At 47.6% G+C, this 16,020-nt stretch overlaps 1 pseudogene; it reads left to right on the top strand.

The window, feature by feature from the left end:
- Window positions 1–3,880: 3,880 nt before the first annotated feature.
- Window positions 3,881–3,982, top strand: LOC116983592 (annotated as a pseudogene).
- Window positions 3,983–16,020: the final 12,038 nt, after the last annotated feature.

The raw sequence follows: 16,020 nt of genomic DNA, 5'->3' as shown, positions 1-16,020 counted from the left end.
TGTGAATAATGATGGGGCTGCAGAAGTTTTGAGGGGTTTTCGTAAAGTAATAGACTGGACAACACATGGCAGGAATCCGGTGTGAGAAATGTGAGATTATCCATTGGATAGAAAAATACATAATGAAGGAGAATTTATAAATGATGACACAAGAGACTGCAGATGCTGAAATCGTGAGCAAAAAAGCAAATTGCCGGTGCTTTACTTTAACACTGGACAGCCCTCGGACAGAGTCCTCGACACTTCCCCACAGCTGGATGCGGTGATGAGTGACATGCATTCCGACCAATTAGTATTTCAAAAAAGTACAAAGTCGGTGGCTAAGCTTCTTGAAATTCGTAAGGACCTGTCACTGGCATCTTGAATGAGCGAGTAGAGAAATGCTTGCACCCACTCCGTGACCCTGTGGGATTTCACACTGGGTTTGGAACGAGGGAGTAGTGAGGACACCAGCACAGTGAAGCAGCACGGGGCAGGCACGATGCTGTTCAACAATCGGCAGTCATTTCTTTTCCCTGTGGGCACTGGGAGGGCAAGGGTTGGGCATCAAAATAGGTGAAGGCGTGGGCAAATGGCAACCCACAGACAATGCCATGCCTGCCATGACATCAGGTCCAAGGTTCTTGAGCAAGGCCTTCACTGAACAACCTGGAGTACAGAATACTCCCAGAGATAGACACAAACAGCTGGAGTAACTCAGTGGGACAGGCAGCATCTCTGGAGAGAAGGAATGGGTGATGTTTCTGTTCGAGACTCTTCTTCAGACTAGAGTCAGGGGAAAAGGAAATGAGAGATATCGACGGTGATGTAGAGAGATATAGAACAAATGAATGAAAGATATGCAAAAAAGTAACGATGACAAAGGAAACAGGCCATTTCCCCTCGTCTGATATACATCACCGTCTATATCTCTCATTTCCCTTTCCCCTGACTTTAGTCTGAAGAAGGGTCTCGACCCGAAACGTCACCCATTCCTTCTCTCCAGAGATGCTGCCTGTCCCGCTGAGTTACTCTAGCATTTTCTGTCTACGGTTTAAACCAGCATCTGCAGTTCCTTCCTACACAGACCATTCTCAGGTGGCTTTAAGCTGACGATTAGGTATGGCATGAGCAGGTACACTAGCAAAGCTCTCTATTCTCAATGGTACGCTTTACCTCTTCCCCAAGTCTATACATGCAGGGCAGGCAGAATCCACCTCAGATCACTCCACTATAAGCACAGCCCAGAATTCAGAGTGTAACATGGCAAGGGAAACACAGCGTGCTGCACTGCTCGCCTGTTGAGTTGTAGTGAGGTGTGTTTCTCTCCACACTGTTTCTACATTAAAAAAGTAATTTTAATGAGCTGCTGTTGCAGGTAGTATAAAATTATTCATTGCAACACTTCTCCCAAATAGGAGTGTATCCTAATTATTTGCACATAATTTCTGAATTTTATTCCTAAATAATGCAGCGTGAATGATCTTTAATCCATGGATGTTTTGTGGAATGTATTTAAACTAAAAAAGCACTTTGACAAATCATGATCACGTGCAGGTATTCTCTGCAATTTGTTGACTCCATTACCGATTGGCAACCGATTCACACTCACAGCAGTACATGTTCAGCGAACTGCAATCAGAGAAGCTAATTGTACTTTGGAAAAAGGATGTCTGAGGATAATTTAAACAGATCTTTCTTTATACCTATGTTTTAGGAGAGATGCTATTGACACCTTGGAAGAAGTGGAGACTTGATACAGCCAGGACGAAGCATCGTGGGTAGTTAGCCCAATGGCAAGGAGTTTGATTACTGGGTTCTTAACTCTCATTGAACTCTCTAGAGCAGGACAAAGGAACTACAGATGCTAGTTTTTACCATAAATAGTCATAAAATGCTGGAGGTGTTCAGAGTGTCAGGCAGCATCTCCGGAGAAAAAGAATAGGTGATGTTTCGGGTCGGAACCCTTCTTTTCATTCTGAAGAAGGATTCCGACCTGATATGTCACCTATTCTTTGTCTCCAGAGATGCTGCCTGACCCTCCAGCATTTTGTGTTTATCTCTAGAGGAGGAAGAAGTTCAATGACCTTGTGTGTGTTGCCTGGGTTTGTACTGGTCGTAATTAATGTATCCATTTTGTACTGTTCCAATCAGAGCGAGACCGCGGATTTTGGACAGTGTTTGTCATAAATCAACAATTGCAAGAATGCGCAGACATATGAGCTCTCTAAACATTTGAAATATCTCTGTACATTGGGCAGTGGTTAATGCTGCTTTCTCACTGTACCTCAGTACACTTGACAATAAATCAATACCGATACTAAGTTATATCAGATCCAAAGCTTGGGAGTGGATCAAGAGTGTTTATTATTTGAAACATAAAAGACGAGATAATGTGGAGCCATAAAACAAACAGCTGGAGAAACTTAGCCAGTCAAATAGCATCTATGGAGGGAAATGGACAGTTACTGTTTCGAGTTGAGACCATTCCTCTGGACTGCTCAGTGGGATGAGTGGAGAGCACTTGTTAAGGGTAAGTACAAGTTCTGCCAGGTGGAGGAGAGTGTCCATAGAGGAGAACTTGTTGGATCTATGTTCTAGAACGAAATGGAGAACTCTAAGGCCAGACCGCACTGTAGACCACTTCCGCCACTTCACCTGCAGTCGGTGTGCTTCCTCTACCTAGGGTGAATCCTGGACCAAGGCCGGCCAGCCACTGCCCCAACCGCATAGAAACTGCAGGCTTTGCAGACCTGAGGTGTACCCCAAGGGTGTAGAGAGTGAGGACACTTTATGGGGCCCATGCCCACCTAGTACACTTAGTACACTGCCCACCTAGTACACTGCCTAACCTCTCGTGAGCAATCGGTTCCATCTTTCTACCACTTGTTCCTTAGTCTTTACCATCAACGCTAGTCACATTGTTGGCTTCTGTGCGTAATAAAGATAAGATCAATTAATGTAAAATCGTCAGCTGTTGTCACAATTTGCAATCCAGCCAGAGATTGTTCAGTTTCGCGAATGAACTGATAGCCAAGATAAACTATTAGGGAAATAGTGTAACTGTTATAAACATGTTCTTTGTTAATGGCAGTTCGTTTCTGCGTTGCGAGCAGGGGTTTGTTCTGTCACAGGCAGGTCAAGTGTCTGCAGCTGCCACTTGCTGATCTCTTGTTCATTACTGGCCAAGGCACCTGCCTGCAGCTGCTCCCCCTCCATTGCTGCCACCTCGACATCCAGGGCCATGTGCTGAACCCAACAGCGAGACCCTTCCCATGGGGGTCTGCCCTCTCCAGCTTTAGGTTGATTATTGTCACGTGTACCAAGATACAAAGAAAAGCTTATGTTTGCATGCTATTCAATCAAATCAGATAACACTATACATGAAACAATCAAGCAAACACGTACAAAAGGCTGAGCAAAGAAAAAATACCAAAATACCAAGAATATTTGTTTAAGAAAGTACAGCAGATGCTGGAAAAATCGCAGGGTAGACAAAAATGCTGGAGAAACTCTGCGGGTGAGGCAGCATCTATGGAGCGAAGGAATAGGTAACGTTTCGGGTCGAGACCCTTCTTCAGACTGATGTGGAGGTGGAGGGGGGGAGGGGGGCGGGAAGTAGAAAGGAAGAGGCAGAGACAGTAGGCTGTAGGAGAGCTGGGAAGGGGAGGGGAAGGAGGGAGAAAGCAAGGACTACCTGAAATTGGAGAAGTCAAAGTTCATACGCTGGGGTGTAAACTGCCCAAGCGAAATTTGAGGTGCTGCTCCTCCAATTTGCGGTGGGACTCACTCTGGCCATGGAGGAGGCCCAGGACAGAAAGGTCGGATTCGGAATGGGAGGGGGAGTTGAAATGCTGGGCCACCGGGAGATCAGGTTGGTTAGTGTGAATCGAGCGGAGATATACTTACCTGGCAGGGGAGAGACCGTGATCAAAAAGGCGGTTCTCCCAGGACGAGCTACTTGAGTAAAAGAGACTGTCTGTTCTTATCAGAACAGTTCTGACGGTCCTTCCGGGACAAGGGTCGTGGATCACGGATCGAAATTGGAAGTCAGGTCGGTGACGAGGAGTCTGTCAGTTGCTGGCTTAGAGGTGGATCCATGCTGGTTGGGTAACCAACCTAACACCTCATCCAGCCACAATGGCAGCAGCAACTGGAGAGGGAGTACAGGGTATCCGCAATACCCTTAGAGTCAGTGTAAAGGACCTCAGCAAGGGGACTCTCTTCTCACGGGACATGTTCATGAGCTCTAGTTCCAGGAGACTGGGAGCAGTGCAGTGGCCAATGGGCCCCAGCTCCAGCTCCAGGAGGCCGGGAGCACTGAATCAGCCACCGTACCCCAGCTACAGGAGACGGATGGGGTGGTGCGCCCAGAAGGGGGTGGAACAAGGAGGATCCCCCCCGACAACAACTCTGGTTACGCCAGAGGGAACCCCGCTCCTTGAGGATGCCGGCACCCAGTACCTAAGCCCTGGAAAGGTGCTGCACTTCACCAAAGCAGTGGGCATGAGGGTACAAGATGGCGGTCAGTGACTCTAAAGGACAATGGAGCATAAACTGGCATCATTAAACGTGCACAGTATAAAGAACACTGCGCGATATGTGAACGCCTTGCAGTACCTGGCCAAAGTCAAGACAGACGTGACTTTTCTGCAGGAGTACGAGGCTGCCACACTCCGCTGCTATTGGAGGTGGTCACGATGGTGGGCCCACGGACTGTCGGTGTGGTCGGGGGGCAATGACTGTCGTGCTTCCGGTCTGTGAATCTTGCACCAAGTGTCACTACCTGCTGAGGTTCTACCTGTCCCCAGTGTTGCGAAGGATGGGCCTGACGCAGATGCCATGCAATGTGCCAGTCAGCTGGACATTGCCGCCCCATCTGTCGTTTGTGGAAAGGTTCTTCCGGACCAACACCTTTGACCACATGTCCATCGGGCAGTGGTCAGCATGGAACGTCCTGCAGGGAAAGGACTCCATGGATCCGGTGGCGTGGTTCCCAGAGCTGACTGCCCAGCTTGTCTGGCAAAATGCCTCATCGCTAGAACTCACCAACAAGCACCGAGACCTGGCCTGGCTGGCGGTGAGGGGAGCCCTCCCAGTCAGATCCTTCCTGCACCGTCGGAACCTCACTACCAGCGCACGCTGCCCTTGGGACAGCTGCTATGGAGAGGAGACGGTTGCCCACCTCTTTGCAGAGTGTGGATTTGCAAAGAGAGCCTGGAGAGGTCTGCAAGGGTCCCTGTCACGGTTTATTCCGAACAGCTCCGTCACAGAGGACTCTGTGATTTACGGACTGTTCCCAGGGACGCATTCAGAGACTGACATTGAGTGCTGCTGGAAGGTCATCAACTCGGTGAAAGACTCTCTTTGGTCTGCCCGAGCATTGTTCACCACCCAGCGGAGAGAGATGTCCGTCAGGGAATGTTGCCGACTGGCCCGCTGCAAACTGCTGGAGTACGTGCTGAGGGACGCACTGAAGCTCGGTGCAGCCAACGCCAAGGCTCGGTGGGGGAGGACCACAGTCTAGGGTCCTTCCGCTGCTGGACATGTGGAGCAGGGTGTGGTGGAGATGCCCCTCAAAATAAGGGAAGGGATCCCACGCCAGAGGGCCACATGAATGGTAAGGGTGGGGAACAAATTCGTGAAATTTGAGCAATGTATGTAGACTGTATTGAACTATAGCCTCCGAAAATGTTGGATGAATTTTTTGCACAGTTCATGTATTGTATATATTTATTACCTGAATAAAGTCTATTTTGATTTTTTTTTTTAAAACGAGCGGAGGTGTTGGGCGAAGCGATCGCCAAGCCTACGCTTGGTCTCACCGTTGTAGAGCAGCTGACAACTAGAGCAGCGGATGCAATAGAAGAGGTTGGAGGAGGTGCAGGTGAACCTCTGCCTCACCTGGAAAGACTGCTTGGGTCCTTGGATGGAGTCAAAGAGGGAGGTAAAGTGACAAGTGTAACATTTCCTGCGGTTGCAAGGGAAAGTACCAGGGGAGGGGGTGGTTTGGATGGGAAGGGACAAATTGACCAGGGAGTTACGGAGGGAGCGGTCACTGCAGAAAGCCGAAATGGGAGGAGATGGGACGATGTGGCCAGTGGTGGGATCCCGTTGGAGGTGGCGAAAATGTCGGAGGATTATCTGTTGTGTGTGAAGGCTGGTGGGGTGGAAGATGAGGACAAGGGGGACTGTCCTTGTTACAAGTGGGGGGCATGGGGTGTGTGAGCAAAGCTACGGTATATGGAGGAGACCCTGGTGAGAGCCTCATCTATAGCCGAAGAGGGGAACCCCCGTTCCCTGAAGAATGAGCACATCTCCGATGCCCTGGTTTGGAACACCTCATCCTGGATGCAGATGCGGCATAGATGGAGGAATTGGGAGTAGGGGATAGAGTCCTTACAGGAAGCAGGGTGGGAATAAGTGCAGTCCAGATAGCCATGGGAGTCAGCCATGAGAGTGCAGAACTTCGTTTCTCGGTCCACACTGGAGTGCCCGGCTCAGCAGATGTCAGCGTTGCAGCGGCAGAAAGATTAGTCATTCTGGAGGCAAGCAGAAGGCCGGAGCGCAGCTTCTCCACAGAGCCTGCGCTACTCTTGGTGCAGTGTGCAGTCAAACACCAGATGCATAGAGGACTAACTGGAGCACAATTATCTTTGAGAAAAATAAGTTTTAATTTAATTTAACCATTCAGCCCCAGCACTAGGTGTGCAATGGCTTTCTCAGCTGGGTGGTGTCGACTTTATACTTTGGCAATCGGATTTAATCATTGGGATGGGGTTTTGATGTCACAAATTGATCCGGTCGCCTTCCCTTCCCTGCCAATCCGCTTTAATCCAATCAGCCGGCTCTTCAATCAACAAACGAGAACGTAGCCCCAGGTAATGAAGCAGGTTTTAACGCTATGTCTTAATGGAAGGTTATAGCACTGAGCGTGACTGAGCTTGCAAACTGAACAATATAATGTCACCTGCACAGCTCCGGCCTTTCCAGCTGACAGCTACTTAGCACAGGATAGGAAGCTGAACCCATCCGCAGATCAGATTAGGAGCTGCCTGTCAGACTGCTGCTGGGAAACAACCTTGCTTTTGAAGTGGACAGAGAGAATTCTGAAGACACCTGGGAATTCTGTGGAGTAAGGATCATAGAACAGTACAGTAATGGAGCTGGCCCCTCAGCCCACAATGTCTGCGCTGAACCTGATGTCAAGTTAAACTAATCTCTTCTACCTGAATGTGATTCTCATTGCTCCATTTTCTGCATATCCCTGTGCCTATCTAAAAGCCTCAAACCCCACTATCCTCTCTGCTTCCACCCCCACACCTAGCAGCACATTGCAGGCACCCACCACTGTAAATTAAAACTGTCCTACACATCTGCTTTAAACGTTCCCCCTCTCACCTGAAAGCCATGCTCTCGAGTCTTGGAATTTCAACCCTAGCAACTCCACTTATTACCACCACTTTGGTCACTATCTCCACCCCTCTCTCCCCCACCTGACTCATCTGTTAATTAACCCCTCCTTACCTGGATCCACCCATCATGTGCTAACTCTTGCCTCACCCCTTCCCCCTTCTCTTTCGACCAGTTTTCTCCCCTAACTCCATCAGTCTGAGGAAGGGTCCCGACCCAAAATGTTGTCTGTCCATTTCCCTCTGCAGATGCTGCCTGTCCCGCTGAGTTTGTGCAGCCGTTTGTTTTTCGTTCGAGATTCCAGCAACTGCAATCTCTTGCACAAGAAGGTAATGGCAAGAGTAAATCACTAGGTCTCTTCAAGACACTCCCACACAGACAGCAGCGGAGGTCAGAATTGAACCCGGCTCACTGCCGCTGAGAGGCTACATCACTGTGGCACCCCTTATATTACCCATCTGTGTCTCTCAGTGGAGACCTTTAACTGGCAGAAGTGTAACAAACTAGAAACTTCCCACTAGTCACCCATCCACAGCCTAATGTGTTAAAACCCTTTCCCAGTTCACCCTGTAAATTCCCGTGAGCTGGTGCCTAACATGTTTAATCCACTGGACCCATTCCCAACTGTATAATGGGTGGATTTAAATGAACAGATTCCGTGTCCATACGATCCAGCTGTGAAATATTCCCATGGATAATCTCCACAATGCTCTCATTTAGGCTGTAAACATAGTTTACATTCCCTGAGAGCCTGAAGTGATGATGACTGCCATGAATAATTCAATGTGCTCTGCCCATTAACAGAGCAAAAATCTCCCATTCTTTTAATAATGGAATTGTAACACAATTCATAATAACGACACCACAGGTCATTAAAGGGGGATGTAGAACAGCCAAACTACGTTACATTGGAACAATTTGCTGAGAATAGGTTTCCCTACTTGACTGGCTTTGAGCCTGCTGCATGTTTAATCAAGTCTCCTCCATCTGGATAGAATGGTCTTTTACTGAGCCCGGTAATAGTCCTGGGAAATCATGTGGCGCTGAATACAGAGACAAACTGCTTCACAAAAAGGACAAAGAAAAGATTTTGATGCAAAAATTAGGATGTGGCCAAAAGCTTGCTCGACAGTGGGCTGCAGGGAGCAGAGGGAATAGCACAGCAGAAGCAGTTTAGGAAGGGCTTCATCCACCATCACAGGACACACCGAGCTGGAGTGGAAATGAGTCATCCCCGAACTGAAGTCTGAGTGAGAAGAGGAAGGACGCAAGAGATTGTGCAAGCAGAGGCCAATCCAGGCCAGGCAGTAATAACCAGCCACAGGAATGGAGATTCTGTTCTACCCAACTACACCCTCTCTGCAACTTAACACCAACTTGTTTAGTTTAGTTTAGAGATACAGCATGTAACCAGTCCCTTCAGCCCACCAAATCCGTGCCAACCAACTATCACCAGTACACTAGTTCTGTATTATCCCAATTTTACATCCTACACACTGGGGGCAATTTTACAGAAGCCAATTAACCTACAAACCTGCATGTCTTTGGAATGTGGAGGAAACCGGAGAAAACCCACATGGTCACAAGGCAAAAGTACAGACAGCACCCGTAGTCAGGATCGAACCGGAGTCTCTGGTGCTGTAAGGCAGTTACTCTATTGCTGCATTACTGTGCCGCCCTTGCTTTCTCCATTCTGGAAAAATGTCCGGGGACCCGCTGAATGTTTCCAACATTCTGTGTTGGTATAGTTTAGTTTAGCTTATTAGAATATTATTATTGCGGGAAACGGCAGGGGTGGGTTCAGTGACCATTGCAACTGGAGGTTACGGTGAGAAGTTAGCTTAAGGCTAAATTTGTACAGAAGTTGAGATTAATTCATCCCACAATTTCTGCCAAACTTGATACCACTGGACATAAAACCCATTTGTCATTACGCATACCCTTCCAAACAGTAGACTAAGATTTGTATGCCATTTCCTTACCCGGTTAAAAGTATGTTCTCTGCCTTAGGAGGGTCAGAGCAGCAACATTTGCTAATGGAACACAAGTAAACAGTAGGAATCATCAGTGCAGAAAAAATCTAAGAAGATGGACTGGAGTGGAGGGTTTGAGTTATAAGGAGAGCTAGGATAGACTAGAACATTATTTCATGGAGTGCAGGAGGCTGAGGATTGACCTTATATAAGTTTATAAAATAATGAGAGCCAAAGACAAGGCAAATAGCCAGGTAGAAGAGTCTAAAGCTAGAAGGAAAAGTTTTAAGATGAGAGCAGAAAGATTTAAAGGGGACCTGAGGGACTACTTGTCCACACAGAGAGTGGTGGGTGTATGGAACGAGCTGCCAGAGAAAGTGCTAGAGGTGGACATGGAACAACATGGAATAACAGCTCAGCAAAGAGTAGGGCCAAAAGGCTAGTTCCTGTGTGGTATAACTCTAATGCCCCTGTCCCACTTAGGAAAACTGAACGGAAACCTTTGGAGACTTTGCGCCCCACCCAAGGTTTCCGTGCGGTTCCCGGAGGTTGCAGGTGGTTGCCGGAGGTTGCAGGTAGTGGAAGCAGGTAGGGAGACTGACAAAAACCTCCGGGAACCGCACGGAAACCTTGGGTGGGGCGCAAAGTCTCCAGAGGTTTCCGTTCAGGTTTCCTAAGTGGGACAGGGGCATAACTCTCTTAACCTGGTTACAGCAATTCTTTCTTCCCACGCACAATTAAAGCATGGAATAATCTCCACCAAACTATAGTTACCCAACCAGATGCAACTAAATTTAAAGTAGCACTTTCTTCCCAATAACCCTTTCTGGCTTAATCCCTCCCTTCACCACCTCCAGTTTAAATTCCAGTTGGAATATTTTGGAGGACCAAGTAACCAAGAACCAAGAACCTGTTGTGTTTGTTTGCAGGGCTGTGTGTTGTGTGATCCCAGTGTTGGTCAGTGCTCTACAGTGGTTCTACTTTAACACCACATCTTACTGAAAACGTTGAAATTTTCCATCCTTTTGTCCCCGGGGTCTTTGGATCATTGGAACTGGTAGCCTCTGACTGTACTTTGTTTACAGCTCCTGAGTGCACAGCTGTAAAACTAAATTTACTGCCCGGATGTCAATGGAGATTGGGAATGCCCAGCTGGAGAAACAGATGTTACAGATTTTAGGAACACTGAATACTCCTGTATTATGAGTGTCGCTACCAAGGGAATGTACAAATGTGCGGCATTTTAATAAAAAGCCAGCTACAGATATCTTAATCCATTCTGATTTTGTGGTTCATCAAAAAAGTCATCCAAGGAGAAATTCTTTAATATAAATCACCCCAATGTGGGCTCAGCAACAAGAAAGAACACTAGCATAGTAGAGCCACCTCTACGCTGCTGTGTCAATGTTTCCCAGGGACGGAGAGCACTATTAGAGTAAAGCTTCCTCTACATCAGTTCATGTGCAGGGATGGCACAGGTTGGGACAGATTAAAGCTCCCTCGACATCAGTTCATCAAACAGTCTCAGGGCTGGGAAAGCACCAAAGACAGAGTAAAACTGCTTCAACTCTGTATATAATCTGAAGATAGACAGCAAAACCTGGAGTAACTCGTGGGTCAGACAGCATCTCTGGAGAAAAGGAATAGGTGACGTTTTGGGTCGAGACTGCCGTGCCACCCTTCTTGATGGGTCAGAGTAAAGCTCCCTCTGCTTCGCCCTGTTAAACAATCCCAACACAGGGACATTTAGAAACAGTGTCAAACTTGAGTCACAGAGACTGCAGATGATGGGATCTGCAGTAATAATCAACAGGAGAGATTGAACAGTATCTGTGGAGGGAAATTGAAGAGTCAAAATTCCACTTCTCTCCATAGATATGAATCGCCCCACTGAGTTCCTCCAGCTGATATTTTATGGCGGATCGTGGCCTTCATCATCAGTCAGAGTATTGTATAGAAGTTGGGAGGTCATGTTACAGTTATATGAGATGTAAGTTCGGCCGCATTTAGAGTATTGTGTCCAGTTCTGGGCACCATGTTAAAGGAAAGATGTTGTCAACTTGGAAAGGGTACAGAGAAGATTTACGAGGATGTTTCCAGGACACTAAACTATAGGTTGAGCAGGCCAGGACTGGAGAGGTGTACAAATAGAGGTGTATAAAATCATGAGAGGAATAGATCGGTTAGACACACAAAATCTCTTGCTCAGAGTATGGGAATCGAGAACCAGAGGAAATAGGTTTACGGTGAAGGTGGAAAGATTTAATAGGAGGGGTAACCTTTTCACACAAACCATGGTGAGAGGAGGTAGTTGAGACAGGGACTATTGCAACGTTTAAGAAACAATTATACAAGTACATGGATAGGACAGGTGGGCCAAATGCAGGCAGGTAGGACTAGTGTAGATGGGACATGTTGGCCAAGTTGGCACAAGGGCCTGTTTCCATGCTGTATCTGACTTATATCTCTGGGAACCTATGACTTATCTCTCTGAGAATTGAGCTGCCTTTTGTGAGCTGGGTCAGATTTCAGTACACTGCTGCCAACTGCCTGGTGCGTTAATGGGCCTTTGATATCATGCCTCAGACCTGGGAGAGAAGTGCGTCAGAACTTGCCTGACCATTCCATCTGTATTCCATCTGCAGGGAGCCATTCCTGTATCTTCTCCTTCAGAGGTTGAGGGGTTTGGTTGTAAGTGGGCTGGCCTTGGAGGTTGTCCTTTTGCCTTGTACTAATGCTCGTTCCTCATGGTCGGAGATGTGGAGGATGCACATGTGCCAGCAGAACTCTTCACACGGTTTTTCCGCATGCTTTAATTGGGAGAAATGTTGGTAAGTCATTGGAAGGTAGAGTTGGTGCTGGAAATGAGACCATTCACTTGGAGCCCCATGTATCAAGGATGCCAAGAGGGAATTCCGGATCAAGCTAAGTCTCGGGATAACCACACAGACACCCATTGATTGTGGCAAGGCTTGTATGTTTGGACAATATCGCTTGTCACAGAAAGCAACCATCAAATGGAGTCCCCAACCTCGTCCTTAGGACTTGTGCGGACCAGCTGGCAAGAGTATTCACAAGCATCTTTAACTTCTCCATTCTGAGGCTCTCACTTGCTTTAAAGACCACTATCAACTGGTGCCAAAGAAAAGTAAGGTAGCATGTGTTAATAATGCCTATCGTCCAGTGGCTCTGACATCCACGATGAAGTGCCTTGAGATGCTGGGCATGAAGCACACGTAGCCTCCTGTACATCAACAAGACCAAGCGTAGACTCGACACCTGTTTCACCAAACAATTACGCTCGATCTGCCAAGGCCTGCTGGATCTCCCAATTACTTACCATTTAACTCCCCTTCCCATTTTCATACTGACCTTTCTGTCCTGGGCCTCCTCCGTTGCCAGAGACCACAAGCAAACTGGAGGATTAAGATTCAAGATCAAGATTCAAGATTCAACTTTAATTGTCATTGTCAGTGTACAGTACAGAGACAACGAAATGCAGTTAGCATCTCCCTGGATGAGCGACATAGAATATGATTTCAATAAATAAATCTATTTACATGTATACAGACATAGTGTTTTTCCTGTGGGAGGAGTGTCCGGGGGGGGGGGGGGGGGTGTTTGCCAGTCACCGAGGTACATTGTTGAGTAGAGTGACAGCCGCAGGGAAGAAGCTGTTCCTGGACCTGCTGGTCCGGCAACGGAGAGACCTGTAGCACCTCCCGGATGGTAGGAGGGTAAACAGTCCATGGTTGGGGTGAGAGCAGTCCTTGGCGATGCTGAGCGCCCTCCGCAGACAACGCTTGCTTTGGACAGACTCAATGGAGGGGAGCGAGGAACCGGTGATGCGTTGGGCAATTTTCACCACCCTCTGCAGTGCTTTCCGGTCGGAGACAGAGCAGTTGCCATACCATACTGTGATACAGTTGGTAAGGGTGCTCTCGATTGGGCAGCGGTAGAAGTTCACCAGGATCTGAGGAGACAGATGGACCTTCTTCAGTCTCCTCAGGAAGAAGAGACGCTGGTGAGCCTTCTTGATCAGAGTTGAGGTATTGTGGGTCCAAGAGAGGTCATCGGAGATGTTGACCCCCAGGAACCTGAAGCTGGAAACACGTTCCACCTCCGTCCCGTTGATGTGGATGGGGGTGTGCGTGCCGCCCCTAGACTTCCTGAAGTCTACAATGAGCTCCTTGGTCTTCGTGGAGTTAAGGGCCAGGTTGTTGTCAGCGCACCATGCTGCTAGGCTGACAACAATCTGACAATAACACCTCATATTCCGCTCAGGCAGCTTGCAACCTAACGGTATCCACATTGAAATTGTCTAATTTTAGGTAATTAACCTACAAACCTCCTCCTCTTCCTCCGCACCCCCCCCCCCCTCTTCCCTGTGCCCCACTGCTGAGTTACTCCAGCACTGTGTGATTTTTATTATTTCAAATGTTTCAAAGGTCTTTTATTGTCACGTGTACCAATTAAGTAGTGATATGCAAATTACCATACAACCATACTAAAAAAGCAACAAGACACACAATTACATAAAAGTTAACATAAACTTCCACCGACTTTCCTCACTGTGATAGAAGGCAATAAAGTCTAATCTTCTTCCCACATTTTTCTCCTGTGGCACGGCGGTCGAAGTTCCTGCGGCTTGGAGTTCCCGAAGTCGGTCTCTAACCAGAGACCACGGGCTCCACAATGTTAAAGTCCACAGGCACCTGCAGTAGAGCTCAGAGGTCGATCCCTGGCAAAGGGATCGTGGGCTCCATGATGTTAAAGTCCCGCGGTGGAGCTCTTGATATCGGTCACTAAGGCCGCTAACTCCTCGATGTTAGGCCGCAGTGTGGACGGAGATACGATACGGGGAAAAAATCGCATCTCCGTCGAGGAAAGAAATTAGAAAAATGTTTCCCCCAAACCCCTCTCCACCCCCACATAAAACAAGCAAAAGAATACTAAAAACCTACATTTAACACATACTAAAAAAACAACAAAGAAGAAAGGGACAGACAGACTGTTGACGAGGCAGTTCTTTGTTTCTCCAATTCTTCCTGTTAACAATGGATCAGTACATTCATCCAGCTGGGAACACAGCCTTATATCGCTGTGGATCTGAAACGGGCTTTGTAAATGCAGTTTCAAGGATGTGCTGTACTTGTCTCCGTTGATGGATTAATCAGATATTTAAAAGGAGCAAGGCATCAGTGAGTAAGCTGATGTTTAAAGGAGTTGACATCTCATTGCTTTATTCTGTTAATTATTAATTATCTGATACTTCCCTGTTGTATTAGAATTCTCATTTCTAAGTTTTCTAGGGGTTTTGCATAATCTGGAAACTGGTGGAGTATGTTAATGTTTTCGATTCAGTGTTTTAATGTGGCATTGTAACAGACTAAAACATATTTGTCTGTGGTTTGCATTGGACTGAATGTTTGATTGTGGTTTTGTGTTGTATTACAATGTATTTACAGATAGATTTGCTGTATGGCCCAACGGGGTCTGTGCCAACTCGAATACTCCATGAGCCTTACCCAACCTTTCATTCTTTTCTCCCTCCTACGAACATTTCTTCTCCTCGAATTTGTTTGCACTAATGCCCACAACCTTTTTTTTAATATTCATTTGAGGCAGTTGGGTTTCTGAAGCTGAGCCAGCATTGATTTTCTGATCCCAAGTTGCCCTTGAGAAGGTGGTGGTGAGCTGCCCTCTTGAACGACTACAGTCCTTGAGTTGTGGGTATACCCACTGTGCTGTGAGGAAGGGAATTTTGACTCAGTGACGGTGAAGGAACCTTTCCAATTCAGGATGGCCGTAGATTCAATGTGTAGCAAGGAACTGCAAATGCTGGTTTAAACTGAAGGTAGACACAAAAAGCTGGTGTAACTCAACGGGATAGGCAACATTTCTGGAGAGAAAGGATGGTTGGCGTTTCAGGTCGAGACCCTTCTTCAGATGTCTGAGGAAGGGTCTCGACCCGAAACACCACCCATTCCTTCTCTCCAGATATTGTCCCGCTAAGTTACTCCAGCTTTTTGGGTCTGCTTTTGGCCATAGATTCATAGAGCATGAAACAGGACCTTCAGCCTAGCTTGTCCATGCTGACCAAGGTGTTCCGTCTGTAGTCCCACCTGCCTGTGTTTGGCCGAGACCCCTCTAGACATTTCCTGGACCCGGCGAGCCATGGCTATACCGCAGCAGCAGGTCTGGCCCACCCACGGCGGATCCTGGAGATGGAAGATGCTGAGCCCGGCCTCCGCTCGCCCCGAAGACCGGGAATTGGAGAGGTTGTGGAGGGAGTCGGCAACAGTGGTGGATGCTGGACAAGGGATGGCAGGAAGAACCGATGGGAGGGTGGTCTTACCTTCCACACCTTCAAGGTCAGCTGCAGGAGGCACCCCTCTGGGCCCTTCAGTTACTGAATCCATGTCAAACGTCATCATCCATTTACACAATCCCACTTATTTTCCCTTCAATCCCATCAACTCCCCCTAGATTCTACCACCTAACTATTCACTTGGAACAGTTTCCAGTGACCAAACTGCACTTGGTCTGGGATGTGGAGGAAGCTGGAGCACCCAGAGGAAACCCATGGAAACTCCACACAGACAGCGCTGGAGGTTGGGAGAGAACCAGATTGCTAAAATCATGAAGCTGTGGC

This window comes from Amblyraja radiata, chromosome 18 (genome assembly GCF_010909765.2).
Source record: "Amblyraja radiata isolate CabotCenter1 chromosome 18, sAmbRad1.1.pri, whole genome shotgun sequence".
Taxonomy (NCBI): Eukaryota; Metazoa; Chordata; class Chondrichthyes; order Rajiformes; family Rajidae; genus Amblyraja; species Amblyraja radiata.
The sequence above is the reverse complement of the archived record's forward strand: the minus strand, read 5'-3'. Positions and strand labels throughout refer to the sequence as shown.